The following is a 12,240-nucleotide window of genomic DNA, read 5'->3' as shown; positions in this document are numbered from 1 at the left end:
TGGCTGTGCCCACAGCCCTCACCTGCCCCCTGCTCCCGTCAGGGAAGTTCCCTGCTTGCCTTGGATATTGCCGCGGGAGATCCCAGAAGGATCCAGACTAAAATCCTGCTTGGCAGGGACCTCGGTGTGTGACTTTGTATTCAGAGGTCAGGAGAATCAAAACTCTTACATGCCAGTGCTGAAAGTATAACACAAACCTCAGTCCACTTCCTAGGGATTCTGGCTGAGGAGCGTAATTACTGGGAAAATATGAAAAATAATATTTGTTTTAGTACCCACTTTGCTTCCACACTGCCCTGTAGAGCTTCTGTCTAGATATTTCTCTTGCCTGGTTTCCTGCTATTGATTTAAGGCATATCTTCATGCCATTGCTTATTATTCTGAAAGCCTTGAGAGACAGTTTTGCACCCAAATGATATTTTGTTTTAAATTATTTTCCCTTATCCTGCTGTGGGTGGGAAAATTATCCAATTATGACTAATGTTTTCAAAAGTGTGCATGGGATACATTTTTGCAGCACGGTTTGTATTGGCAATTAGTTTTAAATTCTCAACTATTTTGAAATTGGTACACACCATCACAAAAAGAGGATGCCATAGAGAGTATCCTATCTTTAACCATGAAAAGCCTGAGTTTGTTGTTCACCAGTGCTCCAGTAAAGCAAACAAAAAAATATGTACCTTTAGAAATCAAAATATTTTTTCGCTATTTAGTTTATCCAATATGAAATGCTTGGTTTCCATGTAAAATTCACTCAGTCCTGAGCCTAGATGGAGATAAAGTTTAATGTTTTGAAATATGTACCATCCTGCATGGTGACACTTCAGAGGGAAGTTGGCAGAGTAATTTATTTTTATTGCTTCAGCATGTGGTTATTTGTTTATCATCCAGTCAGAAGCAGATGAATTTAAAATATTTCCTAAAAGCTTCCATTAAGTGAAACATACTACAGTAGCTGTTATATTCTTTCATAATTTTCTGTATTTTGTTTAGATGGAATACTACAGCTAGTAGTCTAAAACTGCTCTTTTAAATAAGTGGTAGAACTGTTTCTCCTTTCATTTTCTGACGAGACTTTTGATAGAGAAACGATGACTCATTTGACATCATTAAATTTTCATTTTCCAATATTTTTTCAAGTAAAATATTATTTTAATGAATCTAATAGAATTCATTAATGAAAAAACTACAGGCATACTTCCAATAAAAATATTGGAAACATTATCTGAAGCAGAATTCGACATTCTCTATCTAAATCATCACAAAACTTTACGCATTTCCAACTGCAGTACAATGCTGATGAAAGCAAAGCATGATACATGAAAATATGGGCTTTGTATAATCCCCCCACCCCCAAAATGAATGTAATATCTCAGCTCCAAATTTTATGGCACAAGGTACATCTGCTAGCTTCCACCATGCTTAGCTGTTTGTCAGGTGTAGTTATAAATAGTGTTTCTTAATAGAATAAAAGATAATGAAAAACAGGCTGATAGTAAATAGCAGTGGGTTGGCATTCATCTCCTGAGAGCTGGGTTCAAATCAGACTTCCATCACATGTGAACGTGCAGGTGGTCTAGCAGCAGTGCACAGAGAATTATAATTGCCCTATCTACAGAGCCTTGGCAATTCCTGCATGATTGACTGCCTGCCAGGAAAGCCTTATATTTGGAAAAAATAGATGTGTGCAAATTTATGTTGAGATTCTTTGCCACAGCCACAGCTCTCATGGTGCATGCCTTCATTGTCAATATACAGGGAGAACTATTGAATCCTTTTCTTTTTATACTGAACCACACAATAAAAAATAAGACTGCATACTATGGGAGGGTAGACACAAAATTTGAAAATGTATTTATGATCTTTTCAGTCCTTCTGTTTTGAATTTTATACGCCACTGGTGAATTGAATCCACAAATAGTCCATTTTTGTGGGCCTCGATTTTTAATGTGTCTGCAAAACATGCCTCATTGTTATACATCAAAAGTCTATGCAGATATTACTTATTATAGAATGAACTTAAACACTTGACCCCCTACCTCAAAAGGAGGCAAATTTGCATGAATCATTATGAATATAAAGTAGGTGAAAGTCTGTCTTTGTTAGAGGTGCTTAAAACCAGAAAACATTAACCAGGAAGATGTGAGAGTTTCTTGAGATAATACAATTATTGTCACCACCTCCCCACTAACACTTGCTACCATCTGAAGTTTTTCAGGCCTAATTTTTAATATATTTTTTATTTACAGTCCTCAGATTCATTATGACTGTAACTGCTCTTAAGATTTTTCCATTCCCCAGGTACTACAGAAATTCCATGAAGTCACAAAGGAATCACACCCAGAATAGTTAATATTCCTAATCTCAGGGAGACCTAGATATGCCACTGCTTTAAAAAGAAAACAAGTAAATTTCCAACAGAAATATTCATTGCTACATGACACATCAGACTTTGATGTAGTTGTTTGCACTACTCTGTCTTTATTTTGAGAATCAGTTGTAGAATGAAATATCTGTGCTAAACCAAATCCCCACCAAAATAACAGTATAACTCAGTAAGAGTTTTACCAAAGTAGGGACTATGATTAATTGTTTGGCCTATTATTATTATTATTATTATTATTATTATTATTATTATTATTATTATTATTATTGTAAAGGCCATAAATTATTCCCTAATTTTATTATTTTTCTGCTCTTTGTAGAAGTTGTTTTTTTCATGAAGCAAAAGAATTTTCTCTGAATACTTTGTGGGCTTGGGCTTGACTCCTTTCAATGTTTATCATTTTATGTCTTAGGAAGAGGTCTGAAAGTCTCCTGTACCTTTCAATTGAAAAGCATTGCTTAATGTGTTGGTGTTGCCTCTTGTGATTTAAATTTCTTTCTGAATTAGTTTTCCTCATAGTTGAAGCCTCTGGAGTCACCGGATTATGTGAGATTTTTACCTTCAATTAAAAGGGAAGTAAGCTTCTAGCCCTTAGGCTGGTAGGAATTAATCTGAGTGGTATAATTCTTAATGTCTTTTGATTTGGTAGTAAGAACTGTTGAAAAGGAAGGTTCTCATTCAGGATCTATAAATGGTTGGGTTTTATGAGATTGTGAAGGGATTGTTGTGCTAATTGCTAAAGTAGCAGTTTTCATGTTATTGAGGAAAAGTGACCAGATTTATAAATCTTTTGCCAGAAATTTTCTCTGAGTTTCACAGTTTTCCTTTACCTTACCTTTTATGTTAGGAACTGAGGGGATCAGTGTCAGTGGGCAGTCACACGCAACATGGTATGACTTTGTATTTATTTAATTTTGACTCATATATTTTGAGCAAGTTTTCAGTGAATGCTTCCACTGAGAACTACAGGTCAAAAACTACTAGGAAACAAATCAGTACAAGTTTTACAATCCACTGTAAATTCTGACTTCGCATAACCCAGGTCAACTCCTATTTATCTTACACCAGTAAGATAAATAGGAGTTGACACTTTGTGAAAAGACTCTGTGAGGGCTGGCAGTGTGTGTTAACCATGTCTGTAGCAAAGGAACAGCATTTGGTGGTTTAAGTTTTGCAGACCCTGCATTTTCATTTTAGTACACTGAGCGATGGCTACAAGGTTGTGTATATCCAGTCTATTTCAATATTCTTATTGATGACATAGATGAGGGTATTGAGTCTTTCATCAGTAAATTTGTAGATGACACTAAGCTGGGAGCGTGTGTCGATCTGTTTGAAGGTAGGAGGGCTCTGCAGAGAGACCTGGAATGGTTGGATGGATGGACAGAGTCCAATAGGATGAAGTTTAATAAGTCCAAGTGCCAAGTCCTGCATTTTGGCCACAATAACCCCCTGCAATGTTACAGGCTGGGGATGGTGAGGCTGGACAGTGCCCAGGCAGAAAGGGACCTGGGGGTACTGACAGCCAGCTGAACATGAGCCAGCAGTGTGCCCAGGTGGCCAAGAAGGCCAAGGGCATCCTGGCCTGTATCAGGAATGGTGTGGCCAGCAGGAGCAGGGAGGTCATCCTTCCCCTGTACTCGGCACTGGTGAGGCCACACCTTGGGTGCTGTGTCCAGTTCTGGCCCCTCAGTTTGGGAAGGACCTTGAGACACCTGAGCAGGCCAGAGGAGGCAACGAGGCTGTGAGGGGCTGGGAACACAAGCCCTGTGAGGAACGACTGAGGGAGCTGGGGTTGTTTAGTCTGGAGAAAAGGAGGCTCAGGGGTGACCTTATCACTCTCTACAACTCCCTGAAAGGCGGCTGTAGTCAGCTGGGGGTTGGTCTCTTTCTCCAGGCAGCAACTTCAGAAAGAGAGGACACAGTCTTAAGCTGTGCCAAGGGAAATGGCTGGATATTAGGAAAAAGTTTTTTATGGAAAGAGTGATAAAGTACTGGAATGGTATGCCCATGGAGATGGTGGAGTCACCATTCCTGGATGTGTTTAAAAAAAGACTAAATGTGGCACTTGGTGATGACATGGTTTAGTTGAGGTGTTAGGGCATGGGTTGGACTCGATGATCTTGAAGGTTTTTTCCAACATTGTGATTCTGTATTGTTGTGACTAGACTGGTAGTGAAATAGTTCATCCAAAACTGATGATATTTTTAAAGAGTAAATGGATTTTCTAAATCATCCATTATGGTACAATGGGTGCAAAACTATAGTACAACAATCTTCAGGAAATGTATATATTACTTTGTCAGCTCAGATGCCCAGAAAATTGTTCATAAACTTATCCCTAAGTGTACCTTTGCCATAATCATGCCCCTTCTGAGGCTGATTGTGAGACAGTTGCCTAAAAATACAGTTCTAGTTATCTTACAAAACAATAACGAATAGTCTTTGAAGAATTGCACCATAATTCATCCTGAGCATTGCAGTTATTTAGAAACTGCTCCAGATATGTACAGCTCCAGTGAAAGGAGAAATCAGCAGACCCTCCAAGCTGAATTTGAGTCTTCTGTTTGATCAGAGGGAGTGCATCCAACAAGCATCACAAATGTGCAGGACTAGCCAGCAAAATACATTCATTCACCTATTGAAAGGATGTTTCATTGTCTTTACAGAGTTCAATCAGCCTGAAAATATTTTGCCTTTGTGTTTGACATGATTTCCCTCAGGATGTTTAAACTATTTTTCCATTAGCTGTCTAAGAGTTAAGAAACAGGTTCAAAAGAAAATAAATCTGAGAAAAAATAAATAGTTTACTTAGCTGTATGAGAGCACTTACGTATAGGAATGAATGGAGAGCTATAAATACAGGTTACACTGTATAAGGACAAACCATTCTGTCCATTTTTCATAACATATCAAATAATGTGGCCCAGACAGAGTGTGCCACACTGAGCTGTCACATGGCAAACTAGGTATCACTGAGATTTGGTTTACTATATGTCATCTGTCCATCACTCTTTGTCAGCTTTAGTCACAGCAGTGCTGCCTTTAGATAGCCCACAAATATTCGTCTGTGCTGAGGAGCAGCCTGTTCAGCAGTTGTATCACCAAATAGATGGCATTTGTCTGGTTGCTGCAGCCAGACTGCTCGAGTGATGAGCTAAACTAACTCCAGAGGAGTTAACTTGGGTACTTTTAGTCTGTACTAGAATGTAGTGTACAAAGCCTAATGTATTTATATAGCCTTCTGGTTGTCTGCGTCTCTGCTCTGGATTCTGATGGTCTGCAGAGCTTTGAAATGCTGAGGGAATCACCTCTGAGCTCCACTAATCACCTAAAAAGTACTGACATTGTGTTATGGTACACCTCAGTGGTCAGGCATGGTCCTGGGACCTGCTTTATAAGTGAATGCATCCTCATGGTTCTCTAGCAGGACTGGGAAAACCACTGCATAAAGGTACATTACCTCATAAAAGTTCTTCTTACTCTTTAGTTTCCCATTAATACACAATTATGCCAACAACCTTATGGCTATCATGTAAGTATTTAGACATCCATATTTCTCAGTATCTACTACTGTCTCTGGAAATGTGGGTTTTAGATGAGCTGCAGTTCAGCTGGGCTCTGTGCCATTTGAGTGCACACTCCCTGTACACACAAGCAGAACCCTGGTATTAAAGGGACGCAGGGGGAGCACAGCTTGTGGCCATCTGCCTGTTCACAGACACATTGTACACGTGTACAGAACGGGAACTTCTAGCTACTGTCTTTTGCCCTAAACAAACCTCAGACTGAAAGAAACCATGAATTAGAATAGCTGAGGTCATACTTGCAGTGAGAACATGTATTACCACATCTCCGGTAGAAACTGTTCTTCCACAGACAGAAGGGATCATGCAGGGCTCCACACACTGCTTAGAAAAGCCTAATCATCTGCACTGATTTCTCAGTTATTGCAGGTAGATTATAAGGGTGACAGATCAGGTTGTGCATGTTCCTTCAGAAACAGATAAGCTCTTTAGTCTGAGGGTAATAAATGTAGGAAAGCATCGCATGAACAGGGTAGTGTGACCCTTGGGGTTGTGGCTGCTCCAGGGCTGTTAGATGTGTTTTCCTTGGGCATGGAAACCTGACTCACACGCTCTTCCATTCCCAGACTGTTTTAAGTAGAGGCACCTTTGATATGCCAGGGAAGAATGTGCAGAGCACAGGGTGAAGTCACCTTGATGTTTTCATGTAGGATCTGATTCAGCTGAGCTGGCTTTTTGGGGCCTGGCCATGTCAGACACGAGAGGACACCAGCCAGAGCTGCAGCTGCTCACCCTGCTCCACGTGCTCTGCAGCCTGGAGGGGTCTCAGGCTCTGCACAGTGGGCACGTGGGCTCCTCCCTCCAGCCTCCTGGGCTCTGCACAGTGGGCACATGGGCTCTTCCCTCCAGCCTCCTGGGCTCTGCAGAGTGGGCACATGGGCTCCTCCAGCCTCCCGGGGCAAGGACTCAGCACTGTGTGGCAGAGATGCTTTAGCATGTCAGGCTCACAGTGTAGACAGCTGATCTTGGCTTAGTGTTAGCAAAGCTGCCTTGGTTTTGTGCTTGTTCCTTGTGCTTCTGGTTCAGCAGCCAGCCTGGGTACTTGTTTTCTGGTTACTTGCACCCAAAGTGTCTGAGCCCCTGCTGGGCTCCCTTGTGCCCTACTGCCTTGCATCAAGGAGAGTCAGAGCTTTGCTGTTCCTGACTCATCAGTGGGAATGAAACATGAGCTGTGGCTGAAGTGTGAAAACACCATATCAGCTACAGAAACTAACTGCACTTGATGTTTGGGCAAAGACACTTTTCTTGCAAGTTGTGCCAATGTCCTTATCTCCCCTGTCCACTCAGCTGTTTAAATATGGCACTCTGCTTCAGGATGGTGGGGTAGGTAGGAGAGCAGACTGGAAGTGAAACACAGATACTACAGGCTTAATTGATGATTCAATAAATTGATAGCACAAATTATACTGAAATACATAATCATGTCAGGCCGAGGTATTGTATTTATCCTTCTTCCTTGTTCTAGAAAGAACAAAATGATACAACCAAGTTCTTTTCTGATCTGCCTCCACTACCTTCCTTCATGTGAAGGTAGGAGTTGGAAAGTGAGTTTGTAAAAACAGCATCCCCTTATGCAGCCCAACAAGCTCACTGTAGGCATTTACAGATTATAGTCTGTAGAACTGCTCAGCTGCCCTAGTGTTGATGTCTGCTTCAGGATGTGCTGAATGGTTCTTCAAGCCTCACTGAATGTGTCGACTAAATTTTTTATTGGTGATAACAGGAAGCAAAGACTTGTTCAGGTATGTTGTTGGTATCTGAATCTAGTTATCTTAATAGATACCTGAATTCTAGCCTAGTTAGCTTTTTATAATATATTCTTGCAAAGTGTCTCATCAGTTATGCATCTATTTTACAATTTAAGAAGTACAGACACATCTTCACATGCTGTGGTGGGATATATTCTCTTACCAGTTTGTGTTTCAAACAAGCACACCAGAGAAAAGAGAGTAATCTCTTTGTATTAGATGTTTGGCAGCACTGCTATGGTTTAGCAATCTCTTATTTCTTACTCAGCTTCTTACCGTATTTTTAATATTTAAAGCTAATTTCTTCTGGCAGATCCTTGATATCTACTGGACACTGCCCAAGATGAGGAGACATTAAAAGATGGAAAACAGAGGAAGCAGGGCTGGAAAGGGGACATGCTAGGGGAATGTGCTAGTATATTTTAAATTAAACCTTCCCTTGCAGACCACTGATCAAGCAGCACATTGATTTTTTTGTTCTTAAATAATTGTTCCCTTCCTAGGGAGGCTTGCAGTGCCCTGAGGTAACAGGGATGGAACTGGGACAAGCCATTGCAAAGCTGCTGTGGAGAGCTGCAAGCCTTGTCTGAGAACGATAGGGCTGCCTGGAGGACGGGCCGGCCTCTGTGGCTTATAGCTTTAGACAGAAAGAGAATTTAAAGGGTGCCTTGTGTGTGTGTGTGCCATTTGTGTGTTTGCTTGCAGATCATCAGATTTTCCTAATGTTACAACTTACCTGTGCTTTGATAGGAACCCTGACCTTATGACAGGAAAAACCAAACGTGTCATGTTAAACAGCAGTGTTAATTTAGCATGGGTTATTGGACACTGTATTCTAAACTCACACCTAAACCTAGGGGCTCCTAAATGCCTAAATACAAGGACTCCTATGTATTTACATGGGGGGACCTGATTAGGAGCTGGAAAGGAGATTATTGATGTTCTATTTCATAAACTCGGTTGGGAAAGTAATCTTGTTCAGGTTATGTAAAAAGCAATTGCTTTAAATGCCTTTGAACATGTGGACTTATCTTGGAATATTGCATGTGCCAAATCACAGTCTTCAATATCTGAGAAATGGTTCCAGCACTGCTTAGAGTTTAGATTTTGTAAGATAAGAATAATATCTCCTTAAATAAACATAAGGCATGCAAAGCAGCATCAGTGAAAGCTTGCTAATGAGGGAGTGGAATGAGAAACTGAATGTAAAATCTTATATTTTATGTTTTAAATCCTGATTCTTTATATGAGTAACCCTTCGTAAGATTAAAAAATTATCAAGAGAACCACACAAAAAAAAAAGGTTGTGGTCAATTTTTTTAGTTCTGATAGAGTCAAAATAGAACAAACACAATTGTATCCTCCTTGGGTGTTAGTGAAGTAATACACTCAGTGAGTGTAGGTAATCCTCCTGGGATAGAAAATGTACACCTTACATTACTTAGCAATCTTTATCATAAATATCTTGGAGAACTTAGCTTGAATCTTGGATTTTGGGTGGAACTTGCAGAACTGGCAGTTAAATAAATGTTGTGGGGTTTTCTTTGGTTCTTTGTAAACTGATGATATTTGGGATGGAAATCACTATGGAAGAGGAAGGAGGGGAATAATGCAATCTTTGCCACTTTTTAATTTAGAACTGTTCTTACAATTCAGAGGGATAGATATATCATATTTATACATATACATATATGTTTTTCTATGTAGCAGAAAGAATCTCAAATTTTTCTCTTTCAGTGTGCAGGGGAATTTCATACAATAAAGTTAATTAATTTAAACCTGCCATTTTAGTTGAAGTAGGTTCTCCAACTATAGGGTTTAATTATATTTCAGCCTGTCTGTAGAACAGCTGAGAATGCCAGCATCTTGAGAAGGGTTTGATGCTACTCATATAAACGTCTGCAGGCCCTAAGATGCTGTGGGTTGTGTAGACATGAAAGCTTCCAAGATTTAGACAGGTGGTAACTGCCAATTTGAAGGCTATTTCTTGAGGCTATTAGTTGACAATGGTAACAGATGATAATTCTCATGCACAAACAACCACTGTCAGAAACCTTAAAAGCAAGAGCACAAATCTGGATATCCTATCTAAACTCCTTTTGGCTTTGATATTTATTAGTGCACCTTCGTCTACAGGAATTACTCAAATATCTGTAAAGGCCTTTGCAAACACACTTGAGTTCTGCTGTCACTGAACTGTGGCCTGATGCTGGCTAGCACTTTCTCTGTGATTTGCTGAAGTTCTGCCAGAAGGTAAGCTGGCTGCAGTCCAGTGCCCACTGAAGTTAATGCAAAGATTTCTGTTGACTTCAGCTGGACATCAGATAATGCACTTTTACCTCTATTGATGTTAATGCTTACTGACTCTAAAAACCCATACTGGCTGCAAAGGTTGGGTCCCAAGATCAGAATTCTGACAACCAATATATTCTACATAAAATACTTATACACTGGAAAAAATGAAAACTGAATATGGCTTCTTATCAAGCATAAAAATAGAGATAACATATGATGAAGGCAGTAGGGCTAGTAAAAACTAGAATGAAGAGGAGAAGAATCTGGTGAATTAATACAATTGCACATTGAAAGAATGGAGGAGTCAGAGATTTATATCACTAAAGCAATAATGCACACGTGGGGTAGCACTGATATATTCATCTGATGCTAATAAAGTATCAGACAAAGAATTAAAAATAAATACAGAAAAACTAAGACAGTGAAAGAAAAAGGGTCAATACATTATTCAATATGTTCTTATCTGTAAAATTAAATAAAAGCAAAAGCTAGACAAGTTTTAAGGCAATTTAAAATTCCTATTTTCATGAGGAATGGATTAGGAATGAGAATAAGCAAAAGCACAACAAGGATAACAGAGTATGACATATTTGGTTATCAAATACCAGACCATATTGAAGAAATGGGACAAATAAATACACATGATGAAGTTAACAAATGCAAGGTTGAGTACATCACAGAGAAAAGTCTTTAGCCACGTTTTAAGTTTTAGGTTTATGATTTTCAGAAAGGGCTTTTTGAATGACTTTGAACATTTCAGTGAGGACTACTTTCAGATGTGTAGCCTCATTTGAAAGGAGATGGGAAGGGAAATGCTTAAACAGAACAGAAAAACATGTGCTACTGTTATATATATCAGTATTTATAAGAGTACTGTACTGAATTATGGGGATCCATCAAGAGTGATATCCATGAAAGAGGAAATGTGAAACTCTCATAGGAAAAAAAAGTGATGGAAGAGACCAGAATAATTTCATGTAGAAGGAGAAAAATAAAATGAATTCTTACAATAAAATATGGAATGATGAATACCAGATTGGAGGCAGACCAAAACCTAGTCACCATGGGTCTGATCCATCCTGTTTAATTTGGATACTCACAGTATGGATGTGTGTGAGTGAAGTGGTCAGTCCGGGCTCTGGGTATGGCCAATGCAGAGAAATAAGTGCTGTGAGGGAGTGGTTCCCTCACCTGCTGGCTTTGGTGGCTCAAAGGCAAACCTGGGGAGGGGATGTCTGCTGAATTTTGGCCAGAGAAAACCCACACATGTTTCTATAGACAAGGAATTAGTCACTGAATCAGAACTGTGAAGTTAAAACTTGGATGGATGAGGGATTTTTTACTGAGCACCTTATTGTGAAAGTAATTTTACTCAGTGTGCTCTGGCATGCCGTGGCCAGGCTGGCAACATTCATCATCAATTTGAGTCTAAAGATAGACAGAATAGGTTCTTTCAATATTATCACACCCCATTTAAGAGGAAAAAACAACCAAACAACAACAACCCAACCAACCAAACAAAAAAAAATCCACAAACCAAAACCCCCAACACTCAGAGATTTAAAAGGATGAATTTCAGCTAAAAAAGGCTGATCTCCCCAGCCTGCTTCCTCATGCAGAAAAGCTCACTTGAGACCAGGTGAACTAGCCTTTGGCCCTGCAACAGCCTCCAGAGACACCTCTCCATTCCTGTTTGCTGTAGGCTTTGATTAGGAAGATCACTCTTCCTGGATTCCAACAGACTCTAACTGGAAGGATGCACATTAATGCTTTTGCAGAGAAGATAATTCCAGGTTCAGTTGGCCTCGTGTCTTCCTCTGATATGTCTAAAGCTGGTTCTGGTGGTCATATGAGTTGTTTCTTTAAGGAAGATTACTTTAGTGTAAATCTTTGTGCAGCTATTTTGGTATTTGGAAGACAGGTTTTCTAAAAATACATGTTTGAAGTTTTGTTTGGTTTGCCTTGTTGTTCAGAATTTTACAGCACAAAAATGAGTCAGGCAGTAGGTTCTGGGAATGAGCAACTCCCTCCCAGCACAAAGAACAAGACAAGGTTTTCATTGCTCAGTGACACAGCATTCACATGATACTGGAAACTACAAATTGCTTTATGGTGGTAGAGCAACCTCGTTGTAATATTCCTGTAATTTTAAAATCTCCAGCTTTTCCTCAGTGATTTGGGCTCAGGTGGTGTACTGTGCTTCCCTGAGCATTTTGTAACACTT

General features: G+C 39.7%; 1 protein-coding gene across 4 annotated transcripts in view; it reads left to right on the top strand.

Annotated features, from left to right (window-relative positions):
* The window catches only part of DST (dystonin), a 294,261-nt gene that overhangs the window by 1,149 nt on the left and 280,872 nt on the right, over positions 1-12,240 (top strand). The window lies entirely within an intron of this gene.

Source organism: Molothrus ater, chromosome 3 (assembly GCF_012460135.2).
Source record: "Molothrus ater isolate BHLD 08-10-18 breed brown headed cowbird chromosome 3, BPBGC_Mater_1.1, whole genome shotgun sequence".
Classification (NCBI taxonomy): Eukaryota; Metazoa; Chordata; class Aves; order Passeriformes; family Icteridae; genus Molothrus; species Molothrus ater.
Note: the sequence above shows the minus strand (reverse complement) of the source record. Positions and strands in the feature narration are given on the sequence as shown.